The following is a 19499-nucleotide window of genomic DNA, read 5'->3' on the forward strand; positions in this document are numbered from 1 at the left end:
CCTTTTCAAAACCTCCAGCCCTTCTCAAAAAAATTTTAAAGGTACTTTTATTTTGCTGGGCAGTGGTGGTGCACACCTGTAATCCCAGCACTTGAGAGGCAGAGGCAGACGGATTTCTAAGTTCGAGGCCAGCCTGGTCTACAGAGTGAGTTCCAGGACAGCCAGAACCACACAGAGAAACCCTGTCTTGAAAAACCAAAACCAAAACCAAAACCAAAGATACTTTTATTTCACAGCCAAAGCTGGCCTCAGTTACTATGTGACCAAGGCTAGCCTCAAAGTCCTAAGCTTCCTGCATCAGTTTCCACATGCTAGGATTACAACATGCATCACCACGCTTTAATTACTCTACCTACTTACTACCTACTACCTACCTACCTATCCTTTAGTTATTTAAATAAGGTTTCTCGGTAGGCCAGGATGACCTTGAACTCACTTACTTAGTCAAGTCTGGATTTGAACTCTTAATCTACCTGGCTCCATCTTTTGAATACTAAGATAACAGATGAATATTACCTGGCTGGATTATCATGCTTATCTTTAATTTCAGTTTTTAGTTTACTGAGATTTTTACTTCTTCCTTTCGCTTTTCTTCTTTCTTTTCTTTCTGCCTATATGTATGTGCTAAGGTGGTTCAAATCAAGGTTCTGGACCAAGTTAAGCAAATACTACAATACAGAACAACTAATTATACATGAGATTTCTCAAATTATATAATAGATAACTCACTTTGACACATACACACACACATACACACACACATATATACATATATGCATAGTATATAAAGAGATCAAACCTTTGCTAGAATCAAGAATAAAGTCTTTGGGGACTGAGGTGACAGTTCAGTTGATAAAGTCCTACCTCAGCATGGAGGGTCATAGTTCAATCCCCAACACCTGTGTAAGATTCTGGGTTTGTTTGGTGGTACATGCTACAATCTCAGTCCTGAAGAGGCACAGACAAGATGATCCCTGGAATTCAATGCCCAGCCAAACTAATGATCAGTGAGCGCCAGGTCCCAGGGAAATGCTGTCTCAAAATACTAGGTAGATGGCTTGTGAGTAATAACACCCAAGGTTGACATCTATCTTCTACATGTGTATGTACACACACACACACACACACACACACAAATTCAATCCCTATCCACCTCCACATGTAAATAAATAAAATCTGATTTTTGATAATATAAAAATATACATAAAGCAATTAGTTTAAAAACTTTTAAAACAAAACTTTACATATTATAAATTCCTTGAGGTATATATGTAGCTTTTTGTTTTGTTTTTGAGACAGATATTTCTCTTAGGAAATGCAATTTCCCAGGGCTACCCAGGCTGGATATTGTTATCTGTAGTTATGAAATAAATTAATATCCTCAATTAATTTAGAGACAGGGTCTTTATATAGTCCAAGCTGGCCTCAAACTTTCATTCTCCTTTTTCAGCCTCTTCTGGGATTGCAGAGTGAGCTAGTACAGCTGACCAGAAATTTCTTTTTTGGTATTCCAGATACTAAATAAAGGAGGAATCAGCTGGGCGGTGGTGGCACACGCCTGTAATCCCAGCACTCTGGGAGGCAGAGGCAGGCGGATTTCTGAGTTCGAGGCCAGCCTGATCTACAGAGTGAGCTCCAGGACAGCCAGGGCTATACAGAGAAACCCTGTGTCCAAAAAAACCAAATCCAAAAAACCATAAATAAATAAATGAATGAATGAATGAATAAATAAATAAGTAAAAAACCAAGCACTTGGGAGGCAGAGGCAGGCAGATTTCTGAGTTTGAGGCCAGCCTGGTCTACAGAGTGAGTTCCAGGACAGCCAGGGCTACACAGAGAAACCCTGTCTTGAAAAAAAACAAAAAAAAAAAAAAAAAAAGGAGGAATCATACGATGGTATATATATTGCTCTTCAACTCCTGATGAAGGAATGACTATGCAATGCTAATTAAGGGCTGGATAACATCACCAAAAAGAAATGTTTCCTGCTAGAATCGCATGCTATTGCCTATAAAATAATCTTCCCCCATGGCAGTCAAGAATTGAACAGTAATCTGATCAAGCATAGAGAGTTAAAACCAAATTGTAAATCATAAAAAGAAGAAGTATGTTACATGACATCAAATGGATACAATCAGCAAAATTCAGACTACAGGAAACTATACAACAAATGACTGGACTCTTCAACAAAAGAACTGCAAAGGCAGTGGGGTGAGGCAGAGTGGGGTACCTCAGCCAACCAGCCTAGAGATCTAAAGGGACTTACATGGATTAACTAATCTGCAGCACCCTCTCCTCCTCCTGCTGCTGCTTTTTTTAATTTTGAGACAGTCTCACCATGTTACTCTGTTGGCCTGAAACTCTCAACTCTCTATGTAGACCAGGCTAGTCTCAAACTCAGAGAACTGACTGCTTCTCCCAAGTGCTGAGATTAAAGGTAATCAGAAAATTTGTTTTTGAGCATAGCAGTAATGGTAGCTGTCCTTTTCATTTGTTTTTTGGAGTCAGAGTCTCAGATTGCCCTGGCTGGCCTAAAGTTAGTTCACTATGTCGCCAAGACCTTGAACTTCCTATCCTCCTGCCTCTGTTTCCTGAATACCAGGATTACTGGACCCAGCTTTGTGTGGTGCTGAGGATCAAACTCAGGGCCTTCTAGCATGCCAGGCAAACATTCTATCAACTGAGTGACATCTACAGATTGGTAGTTGTCTTTTTCTTATACTGATAAGCAAATAATATCTGAAATTGCTTCAAATTAATGATAGGAGCTGTAGGTTGAGAAGTATAGTGAGCATGAATATTCATAAGCAAAAGTAGTTCCATATATGAATAAGTGAAACTGGTTCCATGGATCTATTAAGTTGAGCCCTTTCTCTCCTGCCCCTCCACCCCCCATTCTTTAGAGGGGGAGGGCCTCGGTCTGTAGCCCAGTCTAACCCTCGACTTGTGGGGATCTTCTGGATGTTGCTACCTCTACTTCTGAACTCTGAGATTACAGACATGAGCCACCGATGACTAATTTATATTTCCTTCTTTTTCTTTTTATATACCTGAGCATTTTTCATAATACAAAAGTTTTATTTCTTTGTTTTGTCTCCGTTTGTTTTTAGTTTTGTGGTTCAGGGGTTTTTGGCTTTTTTTTTTAAGCAAACTCAGAATCCTCCTATCTTATTCTCTTGAGCTAACAATATGCCCCTCCCCCTCCCCCAAAGCAGTATTAACTATATTTTTTGGCTGGTCTTGAACTCAAAGATCTGCCTGTCTCTGCCTCCAAAATTCTTGGAGATTAAAGGCATGGACCACTACTGCCTTGCTTATGTAGTGCCTTTAATCTCTAAACCCTAGAGAGGCAGAGGGAGGAGGTGCTCTGTGAGTTTGAAGCCAGCTTGGTCTACAGAATGAGTTCTAGGAAAGGCAAGGCTACACAGAAAAACTCTGCCTCAATTAATGAATGAGTGGTTTAATTAGCTAAAAACCCATGCACATAAAATTAAAAAAAAAAAATTTAAAAAAATCTACACCTGGGTTGGAGAGAATGGCTCAGCAGTTAAGAACACTGACTGCTGTTCTTCCAGAGGTCCTGAGCTCAATTCCCAGCAACCACATGGTGGCTCACAACCATCTGTAATGGGATCTGATGCCCTCTTCTGGTGTGTCTGAAGACAGCAACAGTGTACTCACATATATAAAATAAATAAATCTTAAAAAAAGAAAAAAATCTACAACTGAAAGCTAGAGCTGGCTCAGTAGTTAAGACACTTGCTTACTCTTGCAGAGGACCCAGATTTTGATTCTTATCACTAACACAGTAGCTCATACCATCTGAGACTCTAGTCCCATGGGATCAGACGCCTTCTTCTGGCCTCCAATGGTCACTACATATATACATATGGGCAAAACACCCATACACATAAAAGTAAGTAAGTTGGGGGCTGGAGAGATGGCTCAGTGGTTAAGAGCTCCGACTGCTCTTCCAGAGGACCTGAGTTCAAATCTCAGCAACCATATGGTGGCTCACAACCATCTGTAACGAGATCTGACTCCCTCTTCTGGTGTCTGAAGACAGCTACAGTGTACTTACATATAATAAATAAATCTTAAAAAAAAAAAAAAAAAAAAAGTAAGTAAGTCTGGAGAAAAAGGCCACAACTTTAACCTGTGAGATGGCTCAAAAGGTAAAAGTACATTGCCTCCAAGCTGACATATTTGTGTTTGACCTTTAGAACCACATAGTGAAAAGAGAACCCATTCCCCAAAATTGTCTTCTGGCCTCCAAACAGAGAAAATAAATAAAATTATAAACTTAAAATGCTATATATACTTGATGTTATTAATTCCTTCTTCCTCTGCCATAAACCCATCTTAAATGATCAGATGAATTTATTTATTAAGTCTAGACAAGTAGCACAGTTTAACCTCAGCAGGATTCTATGCATTGAAATCCAATAGTATTCTGCCTCAAGACCAGCACCACCCAACAGGGCTGGGAATGAGGGAAACACTTGCCTAGAATGCTTAAGGCCCTGGGTTCAGTCCCTAGTTCTAGAAACAAAATAAAACAACCCAGGATACTTAACTAACTAAACTAACAGTGAAAGCACCTACACAAGAGCCCAGAGACTACCAATCTCAGCTGGGTCAACTTCCTAGTAAGACAAAGTGACTATTTTCCCTATGTTTTTGGAAATGTGAGCTTCTAACTCTACTGGAAAATGCAACACTGTGTATGAACCAAACAGGTGATTATAAATCATGTTTCTGCAGGAACACAAGAAGGGTGGAGAAAGTTCTTTAGCCCTACCTTAAAACTGCCCTGGGGAGAATTATCTATGAATGTTAAAAGATAATTTTTTGAGATACTAATGTCAAAGATAACATTTGTTTAAACAAATAGAGATCCATATAATTATACATAACATGTATATAATAAATGTTATAAAATTAATCTATGACAAGGTTCAGGAATTTAATGTTTAGCAGTTTAATTTGTTTTCAAATAGAAAAGTGTGTATGTTGAAAGCCTGGTGACCTCTGAGCTCTGAGCTCTGGTTTGAAGGAACAGAGCGAAGCTGCTTTCTTAGCTCTGAGAACCACTGTTACATGAGACTCTATCTGGGAAACACCGAGGAAAGTGCACGTGGCTTTTTCCAGCTTCTCTCTTCCCTCCCTCCCGCCACCTCTCCGCCAACCCCTCACCTCTCTAGGGTCTCACTAGATAGCCCAAGATAGCCTCTAACTTAAGCCTCCCAAGTACTGGGATTGCAACTTTTCTGTAAACATAAAATCACTGCAATAGCCTATATTGCATTATAATCACCTTAAAAGGTTTTTTTCTGCTTAAAAAAAAAAAAAAGGAATCTGCTTTGCTTTTTTCCTCAAAAGAGACATTTTGGGTTTTGGTTCTCCAACTGCCTCTTCCAGCCTCCACCCTGCACTGGAAATGAAACCCAGGACCTTCACAATAAGAGCTTTACCACCGAGATAGATTCCTGACCCTTTTTATTTTGAGACAAAGTCTTGCTAAGTAGCCCAAGTCAGCTTTAAAAAAACTGGTGGTTTTGTTTTCTAAGCTTTGATGTTTTTAAATATTCTGTTTATTTGGTAAAGGCTATCAATGAGCAAACGGGGCTGGTTTTCCCCAGAATCCATGTACCAGCATGTGTGAATGTTTTATGGCATAACTCCCCAAGTGACTAATGCCAAGATAACCTGACTGACTCCTGGCATTAGCTGGCACTGCTGCCTACTGCTCATGAACTGGGAATCGGGAACAACTTGCCTGTGTGGTTAGTGCTTTTCCTAATTCTGAGGAGTACCTGCTTTTGGAGCTGAGCAGGGAAGAACTGACCACCACAAGAGTATAAAGACATGAGGACAACCCTATCTACTGCAACCAAAACCCTATCTACTTGCAAAAAAACAAGTATGTTTTTGTTTTTTTTTTTTTGGATTTGTTTTTTTTTTCGAGACAGGGTTTCTCTGTGTAGCCCTGGCCATCCTGGAACTCACTCTGTAGACCAGGCTGGCCTGGAACTCAGAAATCCACCTGCCTCTGCCTCCCAGAGTGCTGGGATTACAGGCGTGCGCCACCACCGCCCAGCTAACAAATGATATGTATAGATAGAGAAACATTACAAAACCACCTGCATTTATGATATAAATATGTATTAACTGAAACAGAAATAGGTCCATGTAGGAAAAGAGATTTCCGAATATGTGAGAAGGAAATCACGCAGTTTCATTATATAATACCACAAGCATACTCCCTGAAGTCTGGACCCTTCTCCTATCCCCACTCTGTAGCACCACATTCTCTCTTACACACAGACATCATACATATGCAGTAATGATTAAACTTAAAATAAACGTAAAAAAAAAAAATCAAGAGACCGACATGGTAGTTCAGACCTACAGTGCCAGCACTGTTTTACATCAGAGTTCTATTTAACTGACCAGTGCTACAGTTAAAGCCTATCTCAAATAAAATAAAGGCTCAGGGAAAGCCAGATATGGTAGTACATTTATAGTACTTGGAGGCTGAGGCAGGAGGAACCTGAGTTTGAAGTCAGACTTGACTACACAGGAGCCTGTTCAAAAAACACAAACATAGCACTAGCAGACAAGCTCATGGCTTTTTATAGCAGTAACATATACATCATGTGATACAGTGGTCCCCCCCAAATCTGCCTATGAATGTTTATAGTGGTTCTGTTCACAATCACCAACAAGCTGGAACCAATTCAAATGTCCTTCGAATGGTGAGTGATTAGTGTACACTCAACAGTAGGATATTACCTGGCAATAAAACTCAACAAGTGGCTGTGCACAGAAACTTGTACACCTCAAAGACACTGCATCATCTCTATAGGTTACATTCAGAATGGTCCTATCTCTGTCATCTCCTCCAGAAGACAAGGCTACAGTGATGGCTTGAGGAGGTGAGGGGTGATGTAAAGGCCTGGAGGGAGACCTGGGTGGGAACCATACCACACCATACCATATCTGTGGCGATATACCTACACAGATGTATCCTCATACTGACAGTTTCTAAAAGACAGAAATATTTATGGAATTTAAACCTTTATATTACTTTTTCAATTAGTAATGTTAAAATAGTTTCAAAGTGCTTTCATTAATGTAAAAAACAGTCAACTTAGAACATTAACAACTGATCTATTGGAAATGTGGAATAATAATTGATATAATAATACTTTAAAAGGTCCTAAGATTAATTAGTAAACTAGTTACTAACCAGTAACTACCTACTTAAACAAATATTTATACACAGTATATACAAATTTGGGTATAAAATTTAAAAGACCACTCTAACCAAGAAATTTTTCCTTTGGATGCTCAGGTTCTGACTATATTATTTTCTGGCTAGGGCCTCCATGCAGCCTGGCTCATCATGAGCTTCCTGAGTGCTAGGTACAGGCTGTACCTGTTGTCCAGCATGATCACTGCTTCTGACTGAGCTGTCTCTGAAATACTGTCCAAGTTCATGCATGGATTTCTACAGTAAATAAGTAAATAAGCTGCTGCTTACACAGGGCAGTGTTAAAGGAGGCTAAGCTACATAGTTTGAAACATCTTCTGTGTGCTGGCAACACAGCTTAATAGGTAAAAGTGCACCGGGCAGTGCTGGTGCACGCCTGTAATCCCAGCACTCTGGGAGGCAGAGGCAGGCGGATTTCTGAGTTCGAGGCCAGCCTGGTCTACAGAGTGAGCTCCAGGACAGCCAAGGCTACACAGAGAAAACCCTGTCTCGAAAAAACCAAACCCCCCCCCCCAAAAAAAAAAAAAAAAAAAAAAAAAAAAGGTAAAAGTGCTTGCCCATGAGCTTAATGACCTGAGTCCCGTCCCCAGAAGCCACATGGTGGAAGTAGAGAACTGACTCCAGCTCCTGCGAGCTTTCTCTGACCCCCATATGCACGCACCAAGCCCACACTACAAATACACACATACAAAATTTTAAAAATCTTTCTGTATGTTCATGAGTTCTGTCAACTTAACCTAACACAACAGGTTCTAGGATGTGAGTTGTGTGCGCATGTGTATATATCAAGTAATGTTAAGCATATATCTTATAGATCATTGCTTTAAATGTGATACAAAAGTGACATCCAACCTTAAATCCCGTTTTGAAATTTCAAATCTTGAAAGAACTGCCACTCTATGTGGGACAAGATCATACTCATACTGATTTTTTTAAGTACTTATTTTTAATTATGTGTGTGTGTGTGTGTCCATGTGGTGCTATGAGCACATGTGCTGTGCATACAGTGCCTGTGGAAGGCAGAGGAGGGCACTGGAGCTACAGGCAGGTGTGTGTGGGCCTAGTGATCTGGGCACTGGGAACCAACCTCAGGTCCTCTGCTAGAGCAGTAAACGCTCCTAACTATTGCATCAGTTCCCCAGTACATAGATATAAAAATCGTATCATTGATTCTCTACTCCCTTTATCTGGTGAGCAGCTGAGCCTCTATTTTAAGAGGTTGCTCTTTGTGAAATATATAGGGCAGTGGGCTTTCTTTCTCTTTCTTTCTTTCTTTCTTTCTTTCTTTCTTTCTTTCTTTCTTTCTTTCTTTCGGTTTTGGTTTTTCGAGACAGGGTTTCTCTGTGTAGCCCCAGCTGTCCTGGAACTTACTCCATAGACCAGGCTGGCCTCGAACTCAGAAATCCGCCTGCCTCTGCCTCCCAGAGTGCTGGGATTAAAGGCATGCGCCACCACCGCCTGGCTTTTTCTTTATTTTTTAACTTTTACTTTTATTTTATGTGTATGAGTATTTTTGCCTGCATGTATGTCTGTGCACCATGTAGATGCAATATTGTGGAGGTATCAGATCCCCTGGGACTGGAGTTATAGGCAGTTACGATCCACCATGTGGGTTCTAGGAATTGGACCAGGTCTTGTTAGAAGAGTAAAAGTGTTCTTAAGAGCTGAGCCATCTCTCCAGCTCCAGCAATAGCTTTTCCAAACTGTCTGCCCAGTCCAACTCAATTTTTCTAAAAGAAGTAGACCTGAATAGAAATGGAGTACCCACTAACCTGAGGTCAGACCCCCAGAATGCACATAAAAGCTGGGACTCAGTCACACACCTCTGTAATGCCAACACTCTTATGCTGAGATGGGAAACAGAAAACTCCCAGGACCCACAGGCCAGCTAGTCTGGCATATGCAGAGGTGTTGAACATAAGACCCTGTCCCATGCCGAGACCAACATCTGAGGTTGTCCTGTGACCTATGCACATGCACATCTGCACTTACATAACAATATCCATGAAGAAACTTTACCAGGCAAGGCACACACAGCTTTAGTCCCAGTCCCTCAAAGGCTGAGAGGCAGACAGATCTCAGAGGATCAGCCTGGTCTACATACTAAGTTCCAGTCTCAAAAACAACCAAACAAATCAAACTTGTCGGCTGTACTTTATACTGCAGTCTTCCTATTTAGGACTATTTACTCAGAAGACGACCTACCTGAGCTCCTCCCTAAGCGAAGCTGAGTGTTCCTCTCATCCTCAGCTAACCAAGCGGAAACTACAGCTGTTACCTGCCTCCTAGCATCAGCCTGGTCACTGCTTTCTCAGCCAGGCACTGTAAACATTCCAGTTCACAGCTGAGATGAGAAAGCCTGTGTACTGAGGGCTTAGCAGTACCCAGTAGCACAATCCCACCACAGCCCCAAAGTTAAAAAAAAAAAAAAAAACAAGCAAAAAACCTTTCCAGACATTGCCAAAAGTCCTCTGCAGGCAAAATAAACCACCTGGCTGAGAATCAGCTTTACAGATTTACATGCTTTAGTCATTTCTGCATTTAAGCAAAGGGGTGGGCAGCATTTCTACAATAAAGGAAACTACCTGATCAAACATGGCTTTTAATGGGAACAGTAACACCTCAAGATTTATTCAGGTATGTATTTATGACAACTGCATTCCATCAGCCAACAGATTGACAAATCTAACACATCCTAAAATATTCAGAACAAGATTTTGCTACATTGTTATTTATTTAGTACTTTATACACTCCAAAATATACTTCACATGTTACATTTATAAAAGTTATATTAGCTGGGCAATGGTGACACATGTCCTTAATCCTGGCACTTGGGAAGCAGAACCAGGAAGATCTCTGATTAAGGCCATTCAAATGAGTTCCAGAATAACCAAGGCTACACAGAGAAACCTTGTCTTTAAAAAAACAAAAGAAGAGCCGGGCGGTGGTGGCGCACACCTGTAATCCCAGCACTCTGGGAGGCAGAGGCAGGCGGATTTCTGAGTTCGAGGCCAGCCTGGCTGGTCTACAGAGTGAGCTCCAGGACAGCCAGGGCTACACAGAGAAACCCTGTCTCGAAAAAAAACCAAAATCAAAAAAGAAAAAAGAAAAAAGAAAAAAAACAAAAAACAAAAGAAGGGTTGGTGAGATGGCTCAGCTGCTATTCCAGAGGTCTTGAGTTCAATTCCCAACAACCACATGGTGGCTCGCAACCATCTGTAATGGGGATCTGATGCCCCCTTCTGGTATGCAGGTACACATGCAGATGTATGTATATGTGTGTGTGTGTGTATATATATATGCATATATATGTATATATATAATCTTTTTTAAAACTATATTAAGTAAACATTTTAATGTCCAGCAAAGGCGGAATATAGTGAAACTGATTTATTTTTTGAGACAGGGTCTCTTGGAGCCCAAGTGGGTCTCAAACCACATAATGAAGGATGACTTTGAACTTCTCATCCTCTTGCCTCTATGTCCCAAGAGCTGGGAATATAGATATGTAATATCATGTCCAGCTGTGGTTTTGAGAGATAAAATAAGATAGTAAAAGAAATATTTAAAAAATATAAAAATACACCTTTCAGGTATTATAATTTAAAAAAAAACACGAAAAAAAAACCAGGGTTTATGTTCACTAGGTAGGCTTGAACAATCTTCCTGCCTCCGCCTCCCCAATAGCTGGGACTATATAGATGTCTACCTCCACAGTCGGCTCAGTTGTAATACTTAAACGACATTTCTCATCATACTATTTGAGAATCAGAGTACCTTCAGGGGAGCAGCAACTGGGAAGAGCAGGAGAGGTTTCTGGGATTTCAACCATCTATCTGCTTCTTAGCAGGTCACAGAAGCAGCACCTACATGCCAGCTACTCAGAAAGCTGAGGGGAGGAGAGCTTGAGCTCAAGAGTTCTAAACCAGTCTGGACAATACAGTAAGAGCTTTAAAAAACAATCCCCAAATCTGGAGAGATGGCTCATCTCCCAGAGGAGCTGGTTTCATTCTTAGCATCCTCACAGTGGCTCACAGCAATCTATAACTCCAGTTTCAAGGGACTCCACACCCCCTTCTGATCTCCACAGTACAAGGAATGCAGATGGTACACTTACATACATGCTGGCAAAACATGCATACGCATAAATAAATGTAAAAAAATATTTTAAAAATATTTCCACTCCTGGTGCACATGGAGACAGAGACAGGAGGATCTCTATGAATTTGAAGCTAGGCTGGTCTACATAGGGACTTTCAGGCCAGCCAGAGCTACGTGACCCTGTGTCAGAAATAAAACAAAACTACAACAAAACAATTTCCTCTTTTGGGTACTAATTATACAGAAAAAAATTCAACAAACAGTACACCCAGGATTTTTTCTACTTTTCTGTGTGTACTTTAGTAAAATTTTATTTAAAACAAAATATACTGAACTAGTTACCTTCACCTCAAGTTCTCCATCCTTCAAGTCAACCCGAACAGACAACCAATATCATTAGCTCTTTAGGAAACGACTAAGTTTTTATTAGTTATTTTTACTCAGGAAAATACCCTAAACAGTGACACGCCTAGAATACTATTCCTAGTCTTCAGGTTTTGTTTTTGTTTTTTGAGACAGGGTCTCTTGTAGTCCAAGATGGCTTCAGGCTTGCTATGTAGCTGAAACTGGCCTTGAACTCTTGATCCTCCTGCCTCAAGTGCTGGGACTACAGGCATAAGTCACCACATTAATTTTCCTCTGGCCTTTCAAAGGTAACAATACTATATACAGAATGTACAATAATATATAGTATCCTCTTATTTGTTGCAATTATATATTATCTTACTATGTAAATATATGCTAATTTAATTAATTCTATACCAGTAGACATTAAGATAGTTTCTAAACTTTTTCTCTTTTTTTTTTGACGCAGGGTCTATATGATTCCCTGGCCTTGAACTCAGACACCTAGAGTTTTTTTTCTTCTGAGTGCTTCTGAGATTTGCCTTCTGAGTGCTGGAATGAAAGACTTCTATCACCATACCTAGCTGGTTTCTGAACCTTTGATGAATTAATCTTCATTTAAATGACTATATGCTAAAAAGAGATGTACAAGGCTATCTCTAATGAGTAACCCTCAAGCGAGGTATTTTCAAACTACAATCATATACTAATACCAGGAGAAGTCCTGGCCACTCCAGTTGCCCAGTCACACAGATTTATTCTGACTTGAGATCACACCCTTTTCTCCCATATAAAATGCTACCTGAATGTGTCAGAAAGATACACTCAGAAGGGGAAAAGCACTCAGGTCTTCTCACTATGTAGGTCACATAGTGTAAACAGTAAGTTCTGTTCTGATGCCCAGCCTGAGAGTCAGAAGCCAAAGCCAAGAGGCAGAGATATGCTCAAAAATACATTCTGTGCCATCAACACTATGTCTTTGCTTAACCTTCTGATGTCACATGCACTCTGTGTGTGTGTGTGTGAGAGAGAGAGAGAGAGAGAGAGAGAGAGAGAGGAGAGATTCAGACTAGCTTTGTGCTAAACCATTTAATTTTAGTGGCTTGGGAAAATTAATTCTTGTTTGTTAAAAGAAAGCATCCCTGTGGGAAAACATTTACTCAGAAGAATCTACTATAGTTTATCAGAACATGTGGCCTCATTCCATTCAGTGTACACTTTCAATCCAGGCACACTCAGTGCTAATGCTATTACCATTACATACTCTGGCCAAGGGTAACTTTTTCTCAGTGTGTAGCAAATCTATGGCAAGTCAAAGACCACTGTTTGCCAATCCCTCTTTATCATAATTCAAAGCTAGTAACTGATTGTACCACTAGGCAAACTACTAGGTAGCTCAATAATAAAAGAAAATAAGGATTAGCAAACTCCCTTGAGGTAAACCCAAGGCTGATATGTATCCTCCTATCTGAGAAGTCTCTGGTAACTGTGGTGGACTCAAAGAGACTTACCACAATGCTATCCTGCAAAATGTGACAGAGGTGATTTATTCTACACCAGTCAAAGAGATTCTATTTTAAATGTTGCATGAACCAAATAATATTGCATACACGACCTTAACTAAACCTGTTTTTCTTTCTATATTTTTTCTTTCTCTTTTTTCTTTCTGTTTATTTGTTTGCTTGTTTTCTTTTTGAGACAGGGTTTCTCTGTATGCCCCTGAAACTCATTCGTTAGACCAGGCTAACGTCAAACTCACAGAGCTCTGCCTATCTCTGCTCCTAAGTGGTGGGATTAAAGATGTGCACCACCACAGCCTGATATTTTTCAAAGCAATAGATAATCTATCTTTAAAAGAAAATACAATGTCCTGTTTTACCATAAAATTGTCTTTTTATTTTTTTTAACTAATAAGCAAGGCAACATATATGATCTATAGCACATAATTAATTAAATTTAACAGATGGAAGACCTTATTTTTCACTCCTGTCCTGACTAAGGCAACAATGTATAAAGCACATCCAGACCTACAGTCCTACTGACAGTTCATGATCAAAAACTCAGATGGACATTGGGATTTCTCGAAATATTTTCACAAAATATACACAAATATTTTCAAGTCGAACATAACTGCTACATAAATAAACAGATTAACTAAAATAAACATCTGATGTCTCTACTAACTTTACCAAGCACTTTATGGCTTGCCTTAACCATGGGAATTTACACAAGGCTTTCCACATGATTTGACTCTGACACAGAACTCATTGAAATATATTAATGTCCTAAAATACCCCCCCCCTTTAAATGATTTCTTTTAGTTCATGTACATTACAAGAAATTTTGTCTGTATATCTGTCTGTGCGAGGGTGTTGGATCTCTTGGAACTTGAATTATAGACAGTTGTAAGTTGCCATATGAGTGCTGAAGAATTGGACCTGGGTCCTCTGAAGAGCAGTCAGTGCTCTTAACTGCTGATCCATCTCCTCAGCCCCCCATTAAATACCCTTTTAACCACATAGGCTCTGAATAAGCTTAAAAACAAGCACAGATGTAGAGTAATGCTGCAGAATTTGGAGCTGGGTTTATTGTCTCTACAAAGCTTAATCAGCTAACAATCACACACACTAACAAAGTAATTTTCTAACAACCATACTGCACCTGCGAGACTCAGAGGGGCTCCAAGCCAAAGATTTGCAATTTTTTCATCCTAAATCTATGCAAACAGAAAAAATATACCAAACCTCCCAGTCCTGTCTTAAGTTAAAACGATATTCACTCTACTTTCATGAAAACATTCTACAAATCCCACCATTTACATTACGAGTTCCTAACATGAACATATACCAGGAACTAACTGTGCTCAGAATGTGCATACTTTATCTCTAATCCTCACAAGAAATCTCATTGTACTTATGAGGAAACTGAGGGGAAAGAAATCAAAGGGATTTATTTCTTCAACGCCATAAGGCCAGGACATAGTGGGGCTGGAATATCAGCCTCTTTACCTGATTCCAAGCAACTCTCTCTTTAGCTAAGGTCACCAACTGAAATGCCAGTTCATCCCTATCAGAGTCAACACACACACTTACTTGTCTCAAAGACAAGAGCTGAGAAAAACACCATACCTAAGAGTGGCACAAACACATGAGTGACCCAGGAGACACGGTCAGCCAGTCCAGAAGAACTAGTTTCAAAGACTTATTTGTTCAAACATTAGTTTCTCCCTCTCTCTCAACTGACTTTTTAGAACAAGGATAAAGAAACTCAAGTATATACTCCCAATTTTGGTGCAATCATCAAAAACCTATGAGAAAAGAGAGAAAAGTATAGTTCACATTATAGTTTGTTTCTTCAATAGGCTTCAGACAAGTAAAACCAAAAATCATATCAGTAACCTACTAATCCATCCATCCATCCATCCACCCACCCACCCACCCATCCATCCATCTATCTATCTACCATTTATCCATATTTCCTACAGTCCTGAAAAGGATTTCTTACCATACTATAAGCTTACTTCCCAAACTTCCAGCACAAATGAAAACAGCTCTTCTGGGTGTCTGGAAACATATCTGCAGTACTTGCAGAGAGGAGCTGCTGGTCTGAAGCCTCCTAAGGAAAAGCTGTCTGAAGAGGAGTGCTGACGAAACTAAAGCAGTCAGTGCTAATGAGGGTGAACTGCTGGCATCACTCCTGCTCGCTCCAACATCTCACTGCTATACTGTGCAATTGTTTTCCAGACTCCATGTTCTGAATCTGGCAAGCAGAGAGAGAATGTTGTTCTCCCAGCCTGAAGTGTTACTTGATCAGCCACTCTGTGGTATGTGGGTGTGTAACTAGTTAAGTGACTGGTTAGAATAGGTTCTGCAAAACTAAACCAAGTAAGCACATTGTTCCAGAGACACCTGTGGTCCTCCTCTAACACTACCTTCACTAACAAAGAAAAACAACATGTTTGCAACTTTGAAGTCCTTTGCATCTAGGCTAGGCAAATAATTCAGATGATAAAACTACAGGCGTGCCACCAACAAAAAATATAACCTGTAATATAAGTCATTTCAGTCATGCATATTAGGTAATAAAAATGCAGCATATGCCACCTCAGCATACTTTCAAACATCACAGCACACACTGCATAATTATTAGAATAAATGCTGTTCTTCAGGTGTGTGGAATAGCTTCTGTGCAAGATCCCAAGCCTCGTTTGCCTTTCAAAATGCTAGTAAATGCCAAGAATTCCTTAGGCTCTCAGAACATTAATTAATTTTTTTTTTTAAAGTGGAAAGTGTATGCTCCTAGAGACCCAGGGACTGTGATCACTATCACTGTCTATAACAGCACTATCATAAGCTAGAATACAAGTCTCTTGGTTGAAATATGATCAAAAGACAAAGACTGAATGCAGAGTAATTTAAGCACACACACACAAACTGACATTTATCAACTGCTTTTTGATAGAATGGTGCAAAGTTCATCCTCAGCTTTGGATTCTGAATGTGGAGAGCAAATAGTCCGATTATAACAGAAATTTACCCATTAAAATGGATGGTTTTGATGTGCCATGAAATCAGATTTAGCAAACTAGGGGGAAAAAGCCTCAGCTCTGAACAGGTGTTCTACCATGGGGTGACAAAGAGATCAGCCTCAATCTTTAAGCACTGAATAGCCCCTCACAGATGCTTTAAAACATATCTCACATTTGGCTGTTGAACTTTGCTACAATTAAAATATGCCAGGATGATAAAGGATCAATTGGTCAAATGTAGATGATTTTGTCTCTAGTTTTAACTTCTGCTGAATTATTCTCGGGCTTTTTTTGTGGAAAGGAAAAATATAGGAAATATAGGAAAAATAAAATTTCTAACTGGCCTTACTTCAAAGAAACCAATACAATAATAAGCAACCTGAGAGCTGGCTCAGTAGTTAAGGGCGCTTGTTGCTCTTACAGAGAGGACTCAGGTTCTATTCCTAGCACCAACATGGTGACTCACAACCATTCTTAACTCTAGTTCCAGGGGTTCTGCCACCTTATTTTTTTTTTAACCTCTGTACACACCAGACATACACATGGTGCACATACACGCAGATAAAATATCCCTACACATAAAATAAAAATTTAAAAAGTTTTCAATTAAAAAAAAACCTACAATGACACGTATGCAAGCTCCTTTGCTCTTTATTCCAGGGCCAAAATAAGTCTAATGCTTAAGAGAAACAAAACACAAAACCCAAACTCAAACTGCTTTCACTTTTGCATAACACAAATCTTAACTTGAGGTCCCTGAACCAGCTTCGAGATTGTGTAATTGCATACAAAATCATGTATGTATTTCACTGCAAAGGACCCTAAAGACTTCCACAGCCCTAGTGAAGAGCTTAATTGTGGTGAATCTTTTATACCAAAGACCGTATCTATGTGAACACATGTGCACAGTGGTGATTCAAATAAGCAAGCCACTAACACAAGGCAACCTACGCACCACAGAGCAGCCCCACGGGGGAACATCACTGGCCACATGTAAGCAGTTTTCCTTTCCTAAGCAAACATACATGCTGTCAACAAAGCATGTGCTCCTTGCCTTTCTCAGAACAATACGGACCCGACCATCCTTTGGAAAAAAGTATATAGACCTTCATCCCGAAAGACTTCACTACTCTTACAGGCTATGCCTTGTTATGTTAAAATCGAAGCAACAGCAGCAACAACAACAAAACCAATGAAATTGCTGTGTGCAGTTGGTGTCTAACTGGGGGGCCGGGAGAGAGCATCGTTCAGGTGATACTGAGAGTGCGCTAGAGAAGCAAAGAAGGGAAACACGACGAAGGTGCTTAAATATGGGTAAGATCCAGGGAGGGAACCAAAGACTGGTTGACATCCTGTAGCTTGGTTGTGGAAAAACATCTTCCTCCAAAGGCACATTCCTTTGATTGGCACAAGCCATTTCTGACAATGGATCCGCAATGACAGGGGCCGTACCGCAATCAGGAAGTGTGCGAGTGTGCGTGTGCATATGTGTGTGTGCTCGCGCGTGTTCGTGATGTTGTTGTTGGGGGAGGGATGAGTTAGATGTAAATCAAAGACTGGCCCGCTTCAAAGAGGAGCATACAGGATCTTAAATCCCAAAGACTGGCTTCGAGGCAAGGCAGAGACATCTCTCGACAACGAACACGTTTCGTAGAGATGTAACAGGGGTATCACTCTCTTTGGTATCTCCGACCTGGGACTCTTCAGTAAAGCCTGATTGGAGGGGAGGACGAAGTGGGGGTGGAGAAAGGTCTGCATCGCCCACTGGACTGAGTGTGGTGCGGCCGGTGGCGAGTGTACATCACATGCGTGTTATCTCCTGGTGCCACAATACTCTCGAGGGCTGGAGGTTTGGGCGCAACCGCAGGGCGGGGGAGGTAGTGGGTGCAAGCCACCAGCTGCAGGGCAAGAGAATGCTCTCCTCAGCCTGCTAACCCGTGCACCCCGGCCACCCCGTCAGGCCTCGAGGCGAGCCCCCCTAGCTGCAAAACTGCAGCTAAGCTGGGGTCCCGGAGAGAGGGGGCGGGGGTACGCAGCCGGCACCCCGGGCCAAGCTGAGAGTGGCAGACGCGCAGCGCCCGGGGCCTGCCCGCCGGATGGGGGCTGCTCCGGCCTAGCGCACGCAGCTGCCTCAGCGCAGGCTCCGCCGGCCCCGCTAGCCCGGCCGGACGCAGAGGAAACGCGGCTGCCAGGGCGCCGCCGCGGCGGGGGGCGAGAGCGCGGGGAAGGGGCTCCTACTCACCCGGGCCGCCGCGGCCGCCGCTTCGGCGGCCCATCCCCGCGGCGGGGGCCTGTCGCCGCGCCGCGTCGCTCCAGTCCCCACCGCCCGCCGGGCCGGCCCCTCCCCCTGCCCAACGTCTGCGCTCTGGGCCGCTCCTCAGACCCGGCCTCGGCCGCCGCCGCCGCAGCGCTACGTGGCCGCCGCTCCGACGTCTCGCGACTCCCTTCCGAGCGCGCGAGGCCGAGCGGGGCCGCGGAGCGGGCGGCGCGCGGGGCGGGCGGCGGGGGAGGGGGTGTGCTGTAGGGATGTGTGCGCGAAGGGGGTAGGGAGGCCGGCGGGAGCGCGCGCGCGCGCGCCCCTGCACTGGCCCCCCCTTCCCCCCGCGCGGTCGGGATCCCGACACCTCCCCCCCCCCCATCCCCGGCTGTGGGGTCGGCGCGCATGCGCGGCCCTCTGCTCGGCCCGGGCGCACCTTTTCTCCCTCCTGCCACAATGTGAGCGCTCAGCCGAGCAGATAACCGCCCGCTGCCTGCTCCACCCCCGGCCCTTGCCCACTCCGCCCACTCCCTAGCGCCCAGGTAAAGTCGCGGGCTGCGCATGCGCGTCGCTTAAGGGGGTGGGGGGCGTGGTTTTCAAAAGGAAGCCTAAATGCAGAAGACCAAGTATTTGTGGGCAGGGGGTTTGAGATCCTAAGAAATAAGGAAACATCAAAGCGAAAAGGGGGAGAAAGTGAAAAAGTGGATCAGAGTGAGATTTGGAAGTAGATGTCTTTGCCTTATGGAATGCGGCTCAAAAAGAAAAAAAAAGCCCTATAATTGCTGGCCACGTTGTTAGTAGGGAGCAGCAAGTGACAGAAATAGAAAGGGCGACACACTTATAAGCAGTAGTCATCCTGCAGATAAATGGGATAGTTGATAACAATTAGGGGAATTTAGAGACCGCCAGGATGGTCAGCAAACAGGATGGATTGCTGAGTTTATCCTGTGGCCAGAAATAGGGAAGTGTGGTGTGTGTGTGTGTGTGTGTG

General features: G+C 42.2%; 1 protein-coding gene across 1 annotated transcript in view; it reads right to left on the minus strand.

The window, feature by feature from the left end:
* Znf652 (zinc finger protein 652) overlaps positions 1-18840 on the minus strand; it is a 54867-nt gene extending 36027 nt beyond the window's left edge. The window contains exon 1 of the mRNA XM_052194584.1: positions 18494-18840. The gene's annotated coding sequence lies outside the window, so the exon portion shown is untranslated. The remainder of the gene's footprint in view (positions 1-18493) is intronic.
* Between the last annotated feature and the right edge of the window lie 659 nt (positions 18841-19499).

Source organism: Apodemus sylvaticus, chromosome 10, assembly GCF_947179515.1.
Source record: "Apodemus sylvaticus chromosome 10, mApoSyl1.1, whole genome shotgun sequence".
NCBI lineage: Eukaryota > Metazoa > Chordata > Mammalia > Rodentia > Muridae > Apodemus > Apodemus sylvaticus.